This window comes from Trachypithecus francoisi, unplaced genomic scaffold (genome assembly GCF_009764315.1).
Source record: "Trachypithecus francoisi isolate TF-2019V2 unplaced genomic scaffold, Tfra_2.0 Contig01461, whole genome shotgun sequence".
Classification (NCBI taxonomy): Eukaryota; Metazoa; Chordata; class Mammalia; order Primates; family Cercopithecidae; genus Trachypithecus; species Trachypithecus francoisi.
This window is the reverse complement of record NW_022681433.1, coordinates 9,323,872-9,340,932: the sequence shown is the minus strand read 5'-3', so window position 1 is coordinate 9,340,932 and position 17,061 is coordinate 9,323,872.

Below are 17,061 nucleotides of genomic sequence, written 5' to 3'. Positions count from 1 at the left end.
ACCAGCCTTGTATCCCAGGGATGAAGTCGAGTTGATCATGGTGGATAAGCTTTTTGATGTGCTGCAGGATTCGGTTTGCCAGTATTTTATTGAGGATTTTCGCATTAATGTTCATCACAGATATTGGCCTGGAATTTTCTTTTTTTGTTGTGTCTCTGCCAGGTGTCGGTATCAGGATAATTCTGGTCTCATAAAATGGTTAGGGAGGAGTCTCTCTGTTGCTATTGTTAGGAATAGTTTCAGAAGGAATAGTACCAGCTCCTCTTTGTACCTCTGGTAGAATTCGGCTGTGAATTTGTGTGGTCCTGGGCTTTTTGTGGTTGGTAGGCTATTAATTACTGCCTCAATTTTGGAGCTTGTTATTAGTCTATTCAGGGATTCGACTTCTTCTCAGTTTAGTCTTGGGAGGGTGTATGTGTCCAGGAATTTATCCATTTCTTCTAGATTTTCTAGTTTATTTGCATAGAGGTGTTTATAGTATTCTCTGATGGTAGTTTGTATTTCTGTGGGATCAGTGGTGATATCCCCTTTATCATTTTCTATTGTGTCTATTTGAGTCTTTTCTCTTTTCTTCTTTGTTAGTCTGGCTAGTTGTCTATCTATTTTGTTAATCTTTTCAGAAAACTAGCTCTTGGATTCATTGATTTTTTAAGGGTTTGTTGTGTCTCTATCTCCTTCAGTTCTGCTCTGCTCTTAGTTATTTCTTGCCTTCTGCTAGCTTTTGAATGTGTTTGCTCTTGCCTCTCTAGTTCTTTTCATTGTGATGTTAGGGTGTCAATTTTAGATCTTTCCTGCTGAGCAAGATCACTTGGCTCCCTGACTTCAGCCCTCTTTCCAGGGGAGTGAATGGTCCTGTCTCACTGGGATTCCAGACACCAATGGGGTATGAAAAAAAAAAAAATTCTGCAGCTAGCTCGGTGTCTGCCCAAAGGGCTGCCCAGTTTTGTGCTTGAAATCCAGGGAGCTGGTGATGTAGGCACCCAAGGGAATCTCCTGGTCTATGAGTTGCAAAAGCCATGGGAAAAGCATACTATCTGGGCCAGAATGCACCATTCCTCATGGCGCAGTCCCTCATGACACAGTCCCTCATGGCTTCTCTTGGCTAAGGGAGGGGGTTCCCCGACCCCTTGTGCTTCCCGAGTGAGGCAATGATCCATTCTGCTTCTGCTCACCCTCTGTGAGCTGTACCCACTGTCTAACCAGTCCCAATGAGATGAACTGGGTACCTCAGTTGGAAATGCAGAAATCACCTGCCTTTTGCCTTGGTCTCGCTGGGAGCTGCAGACTGGAGCTGCCCCTATTCAGTCATCTTGGGTCTCCCACCACTGTCTTTTTTTCTTTTTTTGAGATGGAGTCCCACTCTGTCATCCAGGCTGGAGTGCAGTGGTGTGATCTCAGCTTACTGCAACCTCTGCCTCCCAGGCTCAAGCAATTCTCCTGCCTCAGCCTCTCCAGTAGCTGGGGTTACAGGCATGTGCCACCATGCCCAACTTAATTTTTGTATTTTTAGAAGAGACAGGATTTCACAATGGTGGCCAGGCTGGTCTCGAACTCCTAGCCTTGAGTGATCTGTGCACCTTGGCCTTCCAAAGTGCTGGGATTACAGGCATGAGCCATCACACACAGCCAGGAACCTTCTTGACAACAAGAGCCCAACTTAGTATGTGCCATTATTATCTGGCTAATCATATGACTACCCTTGTGCCTTGGATTCTGCTGTAATTCTCAGAAAAAAAACAGCAATTGTGCTTATATATAACTAAAGAAGAAAAGAAGGATAGAAAGTTTTGGGTAAAAAAGGTGAAAAAAAATCTCAACAAACACAAATATAATTTATGTTGTTGAGAAGGTAGACGAATTACTGATATGCGCAAAATTAGTCTTAATTCTATACATCAGTAGTTCTCAAACCTTGGCAAGCATGAGAATCAACTGGAGGGCCTGCGAAAACACAGACTGTAAGGACAGACTGTAGGGACAGACTGTAGGGACAGACTGTAGGGACAGACTGTAGGGACTTATTCCTGGAGTTTGTAGTTCAGTAGGGGTGTGTGTGTGTGTGTGTGTGTTTTATTTTAAACAAGTTCCCAGGTGATCCTGATGCTGGTCCAGGGAACCTACTTTGAGAATCATGGCTTTATCACGTCAGGAAATACCCAGTTGCCATACACAATTCAGCTTCTTTCCAACAGTAGTCGAATTAGTGATGGGGTCACCAATAGCTAATTGAATTTGACTGATATACTAAGACAAAGATTCTTAACACCTGTCCAGAGCTTCCTCGGAGCACATTTATTGTTAGTAGGCTGTACTGTAATGAATCCCCTAAAGAAAAACTAGCTTTGTACCACTGTCCCTTGCGTATCCTTCCATGCTGAGCCAAAGCACAACTCTGTGTGCCTGCTGGTGAGCACATATTCATTCATTATCATTTATTATCACCTAAGGCTATGCTTACCATGCTGCAAAATCACAGCCTGAATACCAGCCAGGCAACTCTTCCTAATATCATTGTCCTATAGATCTGAGCTCTTTAATGTGCAAGCAGAAAAATATTTCCTGGAACTGATTTTTCCACAAACATTTCCTTCTTATTTTCACAGTAGTCCTCCTGCTGAAGTGGCCCATAATACAATTAACATTTTAAAAATGGCACATTTAGATGGCAAAGTTGGGGCTCTTGATAACATTCCTGACATTCTTATGGGCCTTTTTCTTCCCTTCCTCCTGCCTCACTTTCTTTCTTCCAATATTTTAATGTCTCCACTGGAAAACATGCCAGAAGAATATTTGATATTTTGTAGAATTCTATATATGTAATTGTATATTATATATAAATATATAATACAAGTTCATCTATAAATATATACTACACACATACACACATATATATATACACATACATATGTATACCCTATGTCATCATTTATATGTAATGAATTGATTTATTTCTGTGTTCCCAGAATGGTACTGTTTAGACAGTAGCATCCTCGGGAGAGTTGAGAAAATAGTTATTCAATTTTATATGGGGCTTAATTCTGCCACAGACTCTCAGTTGGGAAAGGCTCGTCTAAAAAGTTGAAATCACTTTGCACACATTAATCTAGCTACTATTGTACCATCCTTTTAAAATATGACATTACTTTGAATTTAAATGTGAAGGGACATGTTCTGACTATGCACACCTCCCTTCCACCCCCAGCTGCTGTCTTTAACTAATGTAAGTACATTATTCCTGTGCATGTACATGCATGTATGTACATACATGCGCACACACACACACGGAAGGAGAAATGTACCCACATTTGATGCATACAATCAAATCAAGTGTGGATCTGCTGGCATTCTCATACCTCCTCTAATCATTAGGCTTACTTGTTAAGAAGCTCAAGGGCTGAAACTTGATTGCCTATTAGAATTCTCCTATGGAATCCTCACCTCTTCAAGAAAAACCTCAGCAGCGTGAGATATCTGCCAGCCTGCAACCTTAAGACTTGTCAGTCATTTGGAGAGTCCCATGAAGCCATGAATTTAACACATTATTTATTTGAGAAGTCATATGAATTTTACTGCCTGTATCTAGCAAAGCAAAGATTTTTGAGATACCAGATACGTGATTTGATTGGACTTATTTAGCAGCCAGATATTTTGGGTTCCTGGAAGAAGTCTTAGAAAGTTAAGCCCTTCAAAATTTCACAAAACTAAAATTCTGTATCTCTGTAACAAAATATTTCTCTGACATAGTTTATGAACTATGCTCTGATAAGATGTTTGATAGCATAACCAATTTTCGCAAAACATACCAATGAGATTCTGTGTTTATTGGTCAGGTTCTCCAGAGCAACAGAACTAATAGAATACCAATCAAGAGAAATATATAACATGGGATCTATTGGAAATTGGCTTGCATGATTATGGAGGCTGGAAAGTCCCATGATGTGCTGGCTACAAACTGGAGAACCAGGAAAGCTAATGTAATTCAGTCTGAGTCCAAAGGCCTGGAACTAGGCCAAAGGCCTGAGACCTGGGGGAAACTCTGGTGTAGGTCTCGGAATCCAAAGATACAAGAATCTTGAGTTCTGATGTTTCAGGGCAGAGGAAGATGGATGGTTCAGCTCCGGAGAGAGAGTGAATTTGTCCTTCCTTCACCTTTTTGTTTTGTCTGAGCACCCAACAGATTAAATGCTGCCCTTCTGCATATTTGAGGGGGATCATCTTCATTTAGTGTATCAACTCAGATGCTTTTCTCTTCTGGAAACATCCTCACAGACATACCCAGATATGTTTTACCAGCCATCTGGGTATCCCTTAATCCAGCCAAATTGATACAAAATTAACCACCAGATGCAGTGAGTAGTACTAACATCTCTTTCCTCAGTGGAAATTGCAGAATCCAAAATATCTTAGCATTACTGTGAATATATTTTGCATCTTGCTAAAGAATCAACTGTCAACAATGTTCAGGATTTTTTCCATAGACTAGGTTTTTAAAAAGTTATTGTTGTTGTTTTGGTCTAAGGTCATGTTCTGTTATATTAGCTCCTCAAGGAATATTGCATAAGTAGAATATTACTCTGTTTCCATAAGTACAGAGAAATTCAAGAATGAGGTAAGTATTCTGTGTCACTTATCTGGATGGATCTAGTGATTCTTTTTTTTTTTTTTTTTTTTTTTTTTTTTTTTTTTTTGAGACGGAGTCTCGCTCTGTCACCCGGCTGGAGTGCAGTGGCCGGATCTCAGCTCACTGCAAGCTCCGCCTCCGGGGTTTACGCCATTCTCCTGCCTCAGCCTCCCGAGTAGCTGGGACTACAGGCGCCCGCTACTCGCCCGGCTAGTTTTTTGTATTTTTTTTTAGTAGAGACGGGGTTTCACCGTGTTAGCCAGGATGGTCTCGATCTCCTGACCTCGTGATCCGCCCGTCTCGGCCTCCCAAAGTGCTGGGATTACAGGCTTGAGCCACCGCGCCCGGCCGGATCTAGTGATTCTTGATAGTCCTTTAATTGTGGGAATTCAGTCTATGTGTGGAAATCCAGAAAAATCCAAATGTCTTTCTTAATGCGGATGATCAACCTGAGGTCCAAAATCAGCATGTAGAGACTGCAGAGAAGATAAGATTGCAGTGCTACCAAGTCCTCAGAATTTCCAGGAACTTGGTTTTCATTTCACTATACCAGAAGAAACACATCTTAAAAGAAATGGTGGAAACTGGGATAGAAACAATTAAGAATCATCAGGCATTTGGGTTATGTTACTTAATATATTTTCTTAGTATTTTAGGTATGAGTAGGAGGGATAAGAGGCTACAGCTAAACAAACAAGTTTGGGGTAGCATTACCTAAGGAACAAGGAAGGATTGGTTGCCATGGAAATATCAGTGTTAGAAAGAAGTTAGAAGCTGTGTCGGACAAGAAAAAAAAAAGGAGGTTTTTAAGAGCAAGTGGATTGTTCTGACACTGAAGCTTGTCAGATTGTGGTGTGTATTATTTGGGGTACACTTGGAGATCACCTGGTGGGAACCTGGCAGCTGGTGTTAGGGATGCAGAGGCTGTTTCATCAAGAGACTTTCCTGACTTTTAGAAGCTTCCTGGGGGCGATCCCAGATGGCTCACTTAGCAGGAAACTCATTTATTTGGAGCTACAAATACTTGCCAGAATCCCTAATGTCCATGTGAACAGGACCACAAGCTCATAGCCACTCCCCTGTAGCCAATTTGCAAACCACATTGACTCTTTCAGTCTAAGATGGTGCCATTAGGAACCAGGTCACTCGTGTTGTTTATTATTAATTTGTGGGTTGAATTTTGATTTAAAATTAACTCAGCAAAGAAACAGGTTGGATTTGCATGATAAGAAGCTCTGAGTTAAGGGCTTTAAGTTCTAGAACGTTAGGATTAAAAACTGGGGTGGAGATTGTTGGAAGATGTGGAATACTCTGAGAGAGGCTGAGGTTCAATGGGAGGTCTGGGGTTTTGTGGAGAGTGAGGAAAGGCTTGAATAGCAGTGCAAAAGAGAGTTAGGAAGCTATTGCATATTAGTGGAAAAATGCAATCTCTGTTACTTGGGGATATATTAATGACTTTTAGTTTATTAATTGAGTGGAAAGATGTTCAGTTTCATTCGACCATAGCATTCCTGGGTGTCATGTTGGGGAGGAGTGGTTGAATGGCAGCCTCAAAATGTGGGCAGGGCCCAGATCACAAAGGCCCCTGTATGCTACCTGAAGAGTTTTTTCTTTTATTTTTTTTCAGGCGACAGCAAGTGAGTAGAAGTCTTTAAAGAGGGATGTAAAATAAGCAGACTTGCTGTATGTGGAAGCAAATAGTGATAACAATAAATAGAGGAAACTGATATCTATTGCTCAGGAGAAACGAACAATAGCTCAGATGAAAGATTGTCATAGACCACTGACAGTAGAAATGAAGATGATAGGCCATTCATTCTACAATTCAACAGGTATTTGTTGAATACCTTTTATGTGCTAGGTGCTAAGTTTTATATACAAGGAATACAGAGGTGAATAAAACAGACCAGTTACCTGATCTCAAGGAGTTTATATTCTAGTGGTAAAAACAATAATAAATAATCACCCAGATTAATGACATGATTCTTTCAGCTAGAGAGAAGTTCTTTGAAGAAAATTAAACTGGGTATAAAGGGAGAGAGACTGCAATAGGTGGCCTCTATTAGGGGGTGACACAAGATTTAGGAGTTAACTGATAAGAAGGAATGAGTAATGTGATCCAGGGAACAGCATTCCTGGCAGAGGAAACCACTAGTGTAGAGACCATAAGGATCTAGGTGTGTCAGAGGAAGGGTACAAGTAGCTGGAGCAGGTGATGGTGAAACTGTGCTTAACCAAAGAGGTAAAGAAACCAATTACTAAACAGAAATTATTGAGTTTGCAGGATGGCAGATGTAAAAAGAAACAACTTGCCAAAACACTGAAACTCCCTCTGCTTAAGAGATGAAAGAACTGGTTGACATTGGTTAGAACCAATATGGCTGACTGGTGTCTGCCTAGAATGAGCTTGCTGATGTCACAACCTGAATTTCCACCACCTATTTTATAGTAACTCCCCCTGAGTTTGCACATGTGACCCATGAGATAGTACAACGAGATAACTGCACATGTTCAAGGACCTTACAGACCTCTCCTTTCCTTCCACCAATCACCTACTAATGTCAGAATTTACCCACTGGCTGCTTTGAAGCCAGCAGGGCAGATTTGAGCTTGACACTCCTGTCTCCTTGTGAGTCAACTTGCAATATAAAGCTTTTCCTTTCTCAAAAACCTGGTGTCATAGCATTGGCTTCTAGCACAGAATACCTTTTATTTGATAACAGTGGGAGGGGTTACAGTGGTATGGAATGGGGCTGAAGAGGAAGGTTTGAAGGCTGGAATTGGGAGCTTAGATTCTAAAGGTAATGGAATGACCTCATTTGGCTTACACTTTTAAAAGATCGCTAATTGGTATGTGGAAACATAGAAGCCGGTTATGAGACTATTGTGGTAGTCCAGATGAGAGATGCTGATGACTTGGATCCAGGTACCATTTGCAGAGACAGAAAGAAATGGCAAATGTCAGCATACGAAAGATACTGCAGACCCTCAGCTTTTGAGAGGAAGGTGCTCAGAAAATTCCTCACAAATTTTTAACTATGAAGATACCTCCACAATATACGATCCATCCCCAAATCAACTAAACTATATGAAAAAGTTGTAACCTTTTTGTTCCCTTAATGAGATTACTACTTATGCCATGAAGAGTAGAGAACAATAAAGTCACAGTGGAATATGGTGCAGCACACGTCCATGAGTAACGCAATAACTATACGCATGTTTAACAGAAAACATTTTTATTTGTAGTCATGGTTACCTTTGAAGGAGAGTGTTCCTTAAAAGGACAGGAGTTTTTGTCTCATGGGATGCTTGATGGCTTGTTTGGAAATGTCTGCATATAGAAGTCAGGAAAGAATGAATTTCCTCATAACAGAGGGAGTAGTTGAGAGTGAACCACTGCTGTGGCTTGCTACTTCTTAAGAAAGTCGTCTAAGCATACATGTGTGAGCACACACAAAACTTCTGTTAAGAGGAAAAACTTCCACTCTACCAACTTAATTCCAGTAATCAGGGGCCTGAAAATTAATGGACAACAGCAGATCAACAGGAAAAAAGATTATTGTGTATCTAGGAGCATTCAGATGCAGAGGCTTCCTGAACATTTAGATATAGTGTAAGGTGTAGACAATTATAAGGTCAGGTCTGGGATGAATGTCCTTTGACTCATTACCTAACTTCTGACACTTTTGTGTGATCTTGAAGAGATTAATTCACCTCTCTGAGCCTTAATTTCCTTATATATGCAATACAGGTTTAGTATACCTGAAATGCTTATGACAAGAAGGGTTTCACATTTTGCAATCTGTTTTTATTTTGGAATATTTGCATGTACCTAATGAGATATGTTGGGGATGGGACACAAGTCTTAATATGGAATTTATTTATGTTTCATAGACACCTTATCCGTATAACCTAAAGATAATTTTATATAATATTTTAAATAATTTTGTGTAATGACCAAGTGTGGTGGCTCATGCCTGTAATTCCAGCACTTTGGGAGGCCAAGGCAGGTGAATCACTTGAACCCAGGAGTTAGAGACCAGCCAGGGCAACATGGCGAAACCCCATCACTACAAAAAATAAAAATTAGCCAAGTGTGGTGACATGTGCCTGTAGTCCTAGCTATTCGGGAGGCTGAGATGGAAGGATCTATTGAACCTGGAAGGTTGAGGCTGCAGTTAGCTGTGACCATGTCATGGCACTCCAGCCTGGGCAACAGAGCAAGACCCTGTCTCAGAAAAACAAACAAAAATATTGTGCCTGAAACAAAGTTTGTGTTCAGTAACTAATGTGTGTGATTTTTAACTCATGGCATCATATTGCTGCTCAAAAAGTTTCACATTTTGGAGCATTTTGGATTTTGGATTTTGGATTTCCAGATTAGTGTTGCTTAACCTGTATAATTTTTAGTTTTGAGTGTTTGTTTAAATGCATTACTTCATTTGTCCTTTTTATGACATGAGAGATTGTGATGCCTGTATTAACATTTAACAAACAAAATAGCTTTAAGACATCAAGCAGCTTCTCCAAGATCACACAGCCGGAAAGTAACAGAGCCAAAATGAGAATCCAGTTCTCTTTGATCCCAAACTTTATCTCTTAACCAATACCACCTTAATATGCTGTAAGGTTGTTATAAGAATTAGGTTAAATTAAATTAATATAAGTGAGAAAGCACAAATAAATTGGTCAGCATAGTTGTAGCACATAGAAGTAACTTAAAAAAACGGCAAGTGCTTTATAATTGTTTAATCATGAATAGTAAAATTATCTCTGGCTATGGTTTGAGTGTATCCCTCAAAGTTCATGTGTTGGAAACTGAATTCCCAGTGCAACAGTGTTAAGAGGTGGGACTTTTACGAAGTTATTGGTATATGAGGGCTCTGCCCTTATAAATGGACTAACATTCTTATCACAGGAGTGGTTTGTTTTTTAAAAAAATAAATAAATAAAAGTGAGTTCTGTCTTGCTCTCTCATGTTCTCTTGCCCTCCTGCCTTCTGCCATGGAGTGACACAGCACAAAGGCCCTTACCAGACACTGGCACCTTGCTATTGGACTTACCAGCCTCTAGAACCATGAGAAACAATGTCTTTTGTTTCTAAGTTACCCAGCCTATGGTATTCTGTTATAGCAACACAAAACAGACTAAGAAATCTCTACCTGGCTCTTTTTGTTTGAGTGCTCTCTGACATTTTGGAGATTAAATCCCATAACATATGTTACACACACACACACACACACACACACACAATCTATTGAATAAAGATGCATATGTTATTTTGTTATGAGAGATCAAATGGGTAGTATTGTAATTTTCAAGGGGGAATTTAGAGAGTAAAATATTGAGGCAGGAGCCTTACGGAAAGTCTTCATGAAGGAGGTAGAACCTAAGCTGGGGAGAATTTACATGGTTCTTAGCTGGTAAACACAATTTCTCTAAGTACTTCATTTACAATAGAAATTAGCTTAGGCACTGGATGAATATGACTCATTTAAATGCTCAAAACCATGAATCACTCAATGTAGCACTACGGGTACTTTTAATGAAACATCTTCAATGTCTGTATTCCTTTGTTAACTGCTTCTATTGAATTTAAACAAAAATTCCATTTTATTCCAAATTTAAATTCAAAAGAGATTTGATCTTTTCTTCCTGCCATTTTGCAAGCAATGTAATTTCTCACAAGTGCCTGGAATTAAGATGTTGAGTCAGATGAGAAAACTGCATATGAAACTAAATGAAACACCAAAGTAGAAGGGGAGACTTAGGGGTGACATATCCAGCTGAAGCCACTTGAGCTGGCCCTTCTCAATTCCCGAGACTTCGTAAATTGCAGTAGCTGACATGACCTCTAATGCTCAACTACTTGGAACACCATAAAATCAGAGAGAAAAAAATTAATTCAAAACATCAAAAATGGCTCACACAAAAAGATCTACCTGTATGTATTAATATCAGCTTTATTCATAAGGCCCCAAAATGGAAACACACCAAATGTCTATCAACTGGTAAATGAATAAACCGATCATGGTACATCCATGCAAGGAAATCCCACACAGCAATAAAAAGAAACAGACTGCTGACACATGCAGCAACAAAATGGAAGCCCCAGCCTTATGCCACATGGAAGAAGCTAGGCACAAAATGTTACAACCGACTTTATTACCTTTTTTTTAGGATATTGTGCAAAAGGAAAAACTATGCAGACAGAAAGCAGCCGATTTGTTGTCAGGGGCCAAGAATGGGATATGGATTGACTGCAAGGGGACAGAGCAACTTTTGGGAGTTGAATACTGTGTTAATTTGCCAGAGCTGCAATAACAAGGTACCACAAATTGAGTGGTTTAAGGAACAGAAATGTATTGTCTCATAGCTGTGGAGGCTAGAAGTCTAAGATCAAAATGTTGACAGGGTGAATTTCTTCTGACAGCTGGGAGGGGAATCTGTTCCACGCTCCTCTCTTACTCCCTGGTGGTTTGTTTGCAATCTCTAGGGTTCCCTGCATGGCAGATAATGCATCATGTTGATCTCAGCCTTCATCTTCATGTGGCGTTTTCCCTATTTGTGTCTGTGTTAAATTCTTCCCTTTTTATAATGTCATTGGTCATATTTGATGAGGGGCCCACCCAATTCTAGTAGGACCACGTCTTAACTAATTACATCTTCAATTAACCTCTTTCCAAATAAAGTCATATTTGGAGGTACTGTAAGTTAGGACTTAAAGAGGAGTAAAATGTATGTTTTCTTTTACCATTCCAGGTTTCTGGCTGGGGCTCTGTAACAAAACAGATTAACAAGAGAAAAATAACCACAGAAGTCTACTTACACGTGTATTTCATATATATAGGGGAGAAACAGGAATGAATAATTCAAAGGGGTCATTGAACTTGGATTTACCAACTTGGGCTAACACAAAGGAAAGACGGTTTGGGGCTAGGGAAGCAAGTTATAAGAAGGTGACCAGGAAAGTGTGATACACAAGGGTATGATTTAAACGTTATGCAGGTTTAAGTCAGTGCCTTCTCCATTGATAAGAGTGTCTTGTGATAAACAGTCCTTCTCTTCCTGGTATAAAGAGGGAGACACCCTCAAATGGAGATTTCCTTTATAGATGGAAATTTCCTTTATAAATGGCAACTTAAGCTCTGTCTTTAGAGATTCTCTTGTGTCTGCTGTTTCTCAAAATAATTAGCTCAAAATAATCCTTATGCCAAAAAGGCATATTTTGGGGTGGCATATTCTGGTCTCCTACAGACTTCAGAATATGAATTTTGGGGTGATACGATTCAACCTATAACAGAAATGTTCTGTATTGATAGTGGCAGTAAGTACATTTAATGTATGCAGTGGCATACATTTGTCAAATCTCATCAAACTGTACACTTAAAAAGGTAAATTATACCTCAATAAACCTGACTTTCAAATTACACATCAATTGACTTCACTTAAAAAGAAAGGTAGCTCAGGTGTCTATTATATCCTGCTTGGACAACTGCAGAGGCTGCCAGTCTGATCTGTCTCCTTCATATCTTGTCCTACATCCAGGTCACTTTTCTGCCTAATACTTTTTTAGCTGCCCATTGTCCTCTGCATAAAGAACAATGCCTTAACCTGGGACTCAGGGCTCATGTGACACTTTCACACTTCTCTAATCTTGTCATTTTTCATTGCTTGGGTAGCACATTCATTCACCAGTAACTGCCTGTGGCTACACACACACACGCACGCACATGTGCGCGCGCACACACACACACACACTATACCCCCACCCCTGTTTCTTGCTTCAATGCCTTTGCTTTTGTACATACTTCTTTGCTGAAATGTCCTTCTCTTCTCTTTTTCTAGCCAAATTCTACTCATCTTTTAAATCTCAACTTTCTCTAACATCTTGCTCTTCCCACTCCCAGGCTCAGTTAAGTGCCCTCCCCTGAACTCCCTAACCCTTGTGCAAAGTTCTATTGGTGCACTTACCACCATTTATAATTACCTACATGTGTATCATTAGACTGAGTTATTCAGTGAGTATACCAGTACTTCAGCCCACTTGTAAGATACACTTCAAGCTCAGACTCCCCTCCAACTGCCAGCCTTTTCTACCTCTGAAGCTGTAGTCACCCTTCTTATTCTGTTCCAGGGTCTTCTCCAAAGCCATAGAAACTGGCCCCAAGAGAATGCCGTGTAAAAACTTTCAACTAATGAGAGAAGAAAGTTTTCTTGCATTCCCTTTCACATTTCCCCACATCTACATGCCATGCGAATTCTCTTTACGTGGACAGTGCTAGGAGGCATTCTATGTACAATACTGTTTAAGAACATGGAGCAATTCCTTACAAAAATAGATAGAAGTATGCAGAGTCAAACCTACATTGTCTACAGAAGCAGTCTAGATAAAGGGAGATTTGTCTTCTCTGTCCCATTCCTCTCACTTCCTTGAATCCTGTATCCTGGCATCATCTCCCAGATAAATATTGCACCCAGTTGATTAACTTCTTGTTGTAGTAAGCCTATTGGTATATAATATCTTTGTTGTAAACTTTTAAAATTTAAATGATTTTTTTCTCATATTACTGTGTCTACCCTTTCTCTTTTTGGTTAGTATTTGCGTGGAGTACTCTTTTTCATCCTTCAGTTTCAACCTATTTTCATCTTTGAATCTAAAGTGAGTCTCTTTTAGACAGCATACAGTTGGATCATACTTGTTAAATCTGTTCTCCCCATCTCCATGTTTTGATTGGAAAGTTTAATGCATTTATAATTAAAGTGAATACTCATGAAGAAGGATTTACTTCTGTCATCTTGGGATTTATTTTTTATATGCTTTATAGATTTGTTTGTCCCTCATTTCCTGCATTAATGTATTATTTTGTGTTTAGTTGAGTTTTGTTTTTGTTTTTTTTTGGTAGTGAAATGTTTAAATTTCTTCCTTATTTTCTTTTGTATGTATTCTCTGGCCATTTTCTTTGTGGTTATTATGGGAGTTAACAACCAAAAGTTCTAATGCTGTAATTTGAACATATACCAGCTTAACCTCAATAACATACAAAGATTCTGCTCCTTCAGCTCTGTCCCCACCTCTTTCACTTGTTGATGCTACAAAATTACGTCTTTACATACTGGGTGCCCCAAAACATAAACTAATAATTATTAATGCATTAGCCTCTTAAAGTATATATGAAATAAAATGTGAAGCTATAAACCAAAGCCACAATAACATTGCCTTTGACTACTAATTGTGTTTTTTAAAGTGTTATTAGCCTCTTAAATTACACAGAAAATAAAAAGTAGAGTTACGCACATTGTTACAATAATACTAGCTTTTACAATTTTTTATGTATTTACCTTTATTGGATATTTATGTATTCATATAGCTTCAAATTACTGTCTAGTGTCCTTTTATTTTAACCTGCCAGACTCCCTTTAGCATATCTTGTAAGACAAATATAATTCACAAAATACTGTCTCTTTATTGGTATTTCCATTTTGTTCACACATTATTTTCTTGACTTTCTCCATATCTTTAAGATGGTTGTTTTAAACTCTTTTGCTAGAATAACTTTTATCAGGTTGTTTTCAGGAACAATTTCTGTTGATATATTTTTTCTCTGAATGGGTCATATGTTCCTGTTTCTTTGCACGACTTGTTATTTTTTGTTGAAAACTGGACATTTGAATCTAATAGTTTGGTAATTCTGGAAATTACATTCTCCTACTTCACCATTCTTGGTGTGTGTGTGTGTGTGTGTGTGTGTGTGTGTGTGTGTACACTGTTATAGACTGTCTCTGTACTGAGGATAAGCCTGAGGTGCACATTTAAAGTTTTCTAGGTCTTCTGTGACCCCCTGCCTTTTCCCCTGGGCATGTGTGGTGATCTTCTAATTTCTCCCAGATATCTGGTACTAGAGGTACACTGGGGAGATTCTAAACTATTCAATTCTGCCTACAGTATGCATGGCAGAAATTACTAATTGATTTTGGCTGTCTTTGATACAGAACCCCAAAATGGCTTTAGCATTATTTCCAACACAATACTAGATTATTACCAAATCCACCAAAGTTTTTATTCTAACGTTGATGTTTTTTAAATAAAACACTCCAAAGGATTTGAGTCATTTAAAAGCACAAAGCAGACACTGTAGTACAATAGATGCTATTCCTTCTACTTCCTCCCATACAAGTTTTCTCTTTAGCTTTTTTTCCTTTTTTTTTTTCCTTTTGTGTTTCTGTAGATGCTACTAACATTGAGATGACTATAATTTTTAATGATAAGCAGAAGAATTTTAAATTTCTTGCTCCAACATGAGAATCTACTCACTCCAGCTACTTGCTTGGTAGATGATAGTAAGGTTGCTATTTAATAGCTTTTCCTGAATCCCTATATATTGAGAGTGTGTAATAGTCAACTCAAATTATTGCTTTTTAAATCTGTTGTTCTCTATACCTAGAGATGAAATATCCTTTTTTTATATGTTAGCTTAATGTAATGCTGTGTTTCTGTAGCAATTATTTGTATGGAATTACCTGGCAATTTCACTTTACCTTCCTTCAATGTAGACAGAAAAGATTATACCATCATTTCACAGTGTCTCTTTGATTTGTCACTCTGGGCATTAGGAACTACTTTTGGAAAAAACAGCAATGAAGCAAAATTGTGTCTCTTTTCAATAGAAAAATTCTGTTTAAGGAAATAAAAGTATTTTCCTTATGATAATGGATAAAAAAATATACCTGTCTCACTGCTGGTAAACTCTTCCAAGATTAGAAGGTGTCTCTTTTCAATGTGACTGGGGCATATGAATAGAAGGTGTGGAAGCCATTGCTATTGGCAGGGGAAACCAAAGATTTGGCATTACAGGTTTTCCTACATTTCACAATAATTTCAGTGGCTGGGGAGTAGTTCCTGGGAACTTAGCCTCTACTCTAGGAAAAGATATGGGTGAAGATGCTGGTGGGGGGTGGGGTGGGGGCAGCTACTTTCCATTGTAGCTACTTGGAGGAGAGAGGGACATTTGGCAAATTCCTGCTAAATGCCAGGAGCTTTACAGCCATTATTTTTCTTGGTCTTTTCAATAATTTCACAGAAAGTATTATTTTTTTCCAGATGACAAAACTGAGGCTCAGAAAGATTAAGCAATTGTTCCAACTGCCCATAGTTAAACAGAGGTTGTATTTTAATTAAAATTAGGTCTGAATCATAGCTCAACATCCCTTCAGTTTAACTAAAATTTTGCATGAATCTTTTAATCTTTCATTGATAACCATCTCCAAATGACTCTCCTGACTAATCTTGGATTAGCATAGTACTGCTACATTGCTTTCTCATTTATTCTCATAGCCTGACTACAGATTGCAATGCCAAGTACTCTTTTCCCACTCTCGACAATCCATTCATCTCCTGTGAGTCTGGATTTAGTGGCATCTAATGTCTTGAGAGCTTGGCGGGGTCAAGCAGAGTGGCAAAGAAAGAGACCTGATGCCAGGCCATACTCTCCAGTCGCTCTCAGCATGTCCCACGACTTTTTCTAATATCCACCACTGTCTTTCCCTTCTAGAAAAGAGAAAGATGATGCAAGCATCTATATGGAAAACCTAAGGCATTGGGGGTTTGCTGGGAGTCTGAGGCAAGAGGACTGAGATACCCTCAATAAAGGGCAACAAGACATGATTCCTGAGGAGAGTGGAAAAGCCAATGTTTATTCTGGCTGCCTTCAATTCAGTCATTGCATTCCACGTCTCTCTAAGGCCTTCCTAAGGTCCCAAATATGGGCCAATGCGGTATGAATCATCTATATGACACTAAATATTTCCTTTATTATCCAGGATGGGGCAAAGAGGAACTTTATATAAATGAAGGTCAAGGAGAAGTGGTAACAGTTAACAAATGGCAGCTAAGTTACTTTCCGATAACTGCCCAAGGTCTCTCTAAGCCCCATTTCTGCAAAGCATGTTGTTGTAATCAGCCTTCTTGGATTAATGCTCAGAGGCAGTAAACAAAACACAAAATTAAAAAAAATGACAAGCAGCTGGCTAGTACCATCTAGTGGTAGCAAAGAAGCAATAACTTTTAAAATGACCTTTTTAAAAATGGGAAAGGGGAGACTGAAACCATCCATTCCTTTCTGAGGCCATGAATGGTTTACCATGAAGGTGTAGAGCTTCGCTTTTCTCCATGGGAGCTGGAGAGCAGCTCAATGCCAGGGTGCTTTTCAGAGAGAAGACAGCAGAGAGAGATTGAGCTGCATTTCAAGATGAGCTTATTTCAATGCCTGAGACAAGGGCACACAGAACTGCACACATAGCTCATTTTCTGTGTGGTTGTCTCTTGTGGGAGGGAATGGTGCTGCGGATCTCTGGGAGAGCTTGGGGATTCCTGAAAACCAGCTACTTTGTTTATTGCCATCTAAAATCCAAGTCCTGGATACAACTCTGGCTGTGGCCAT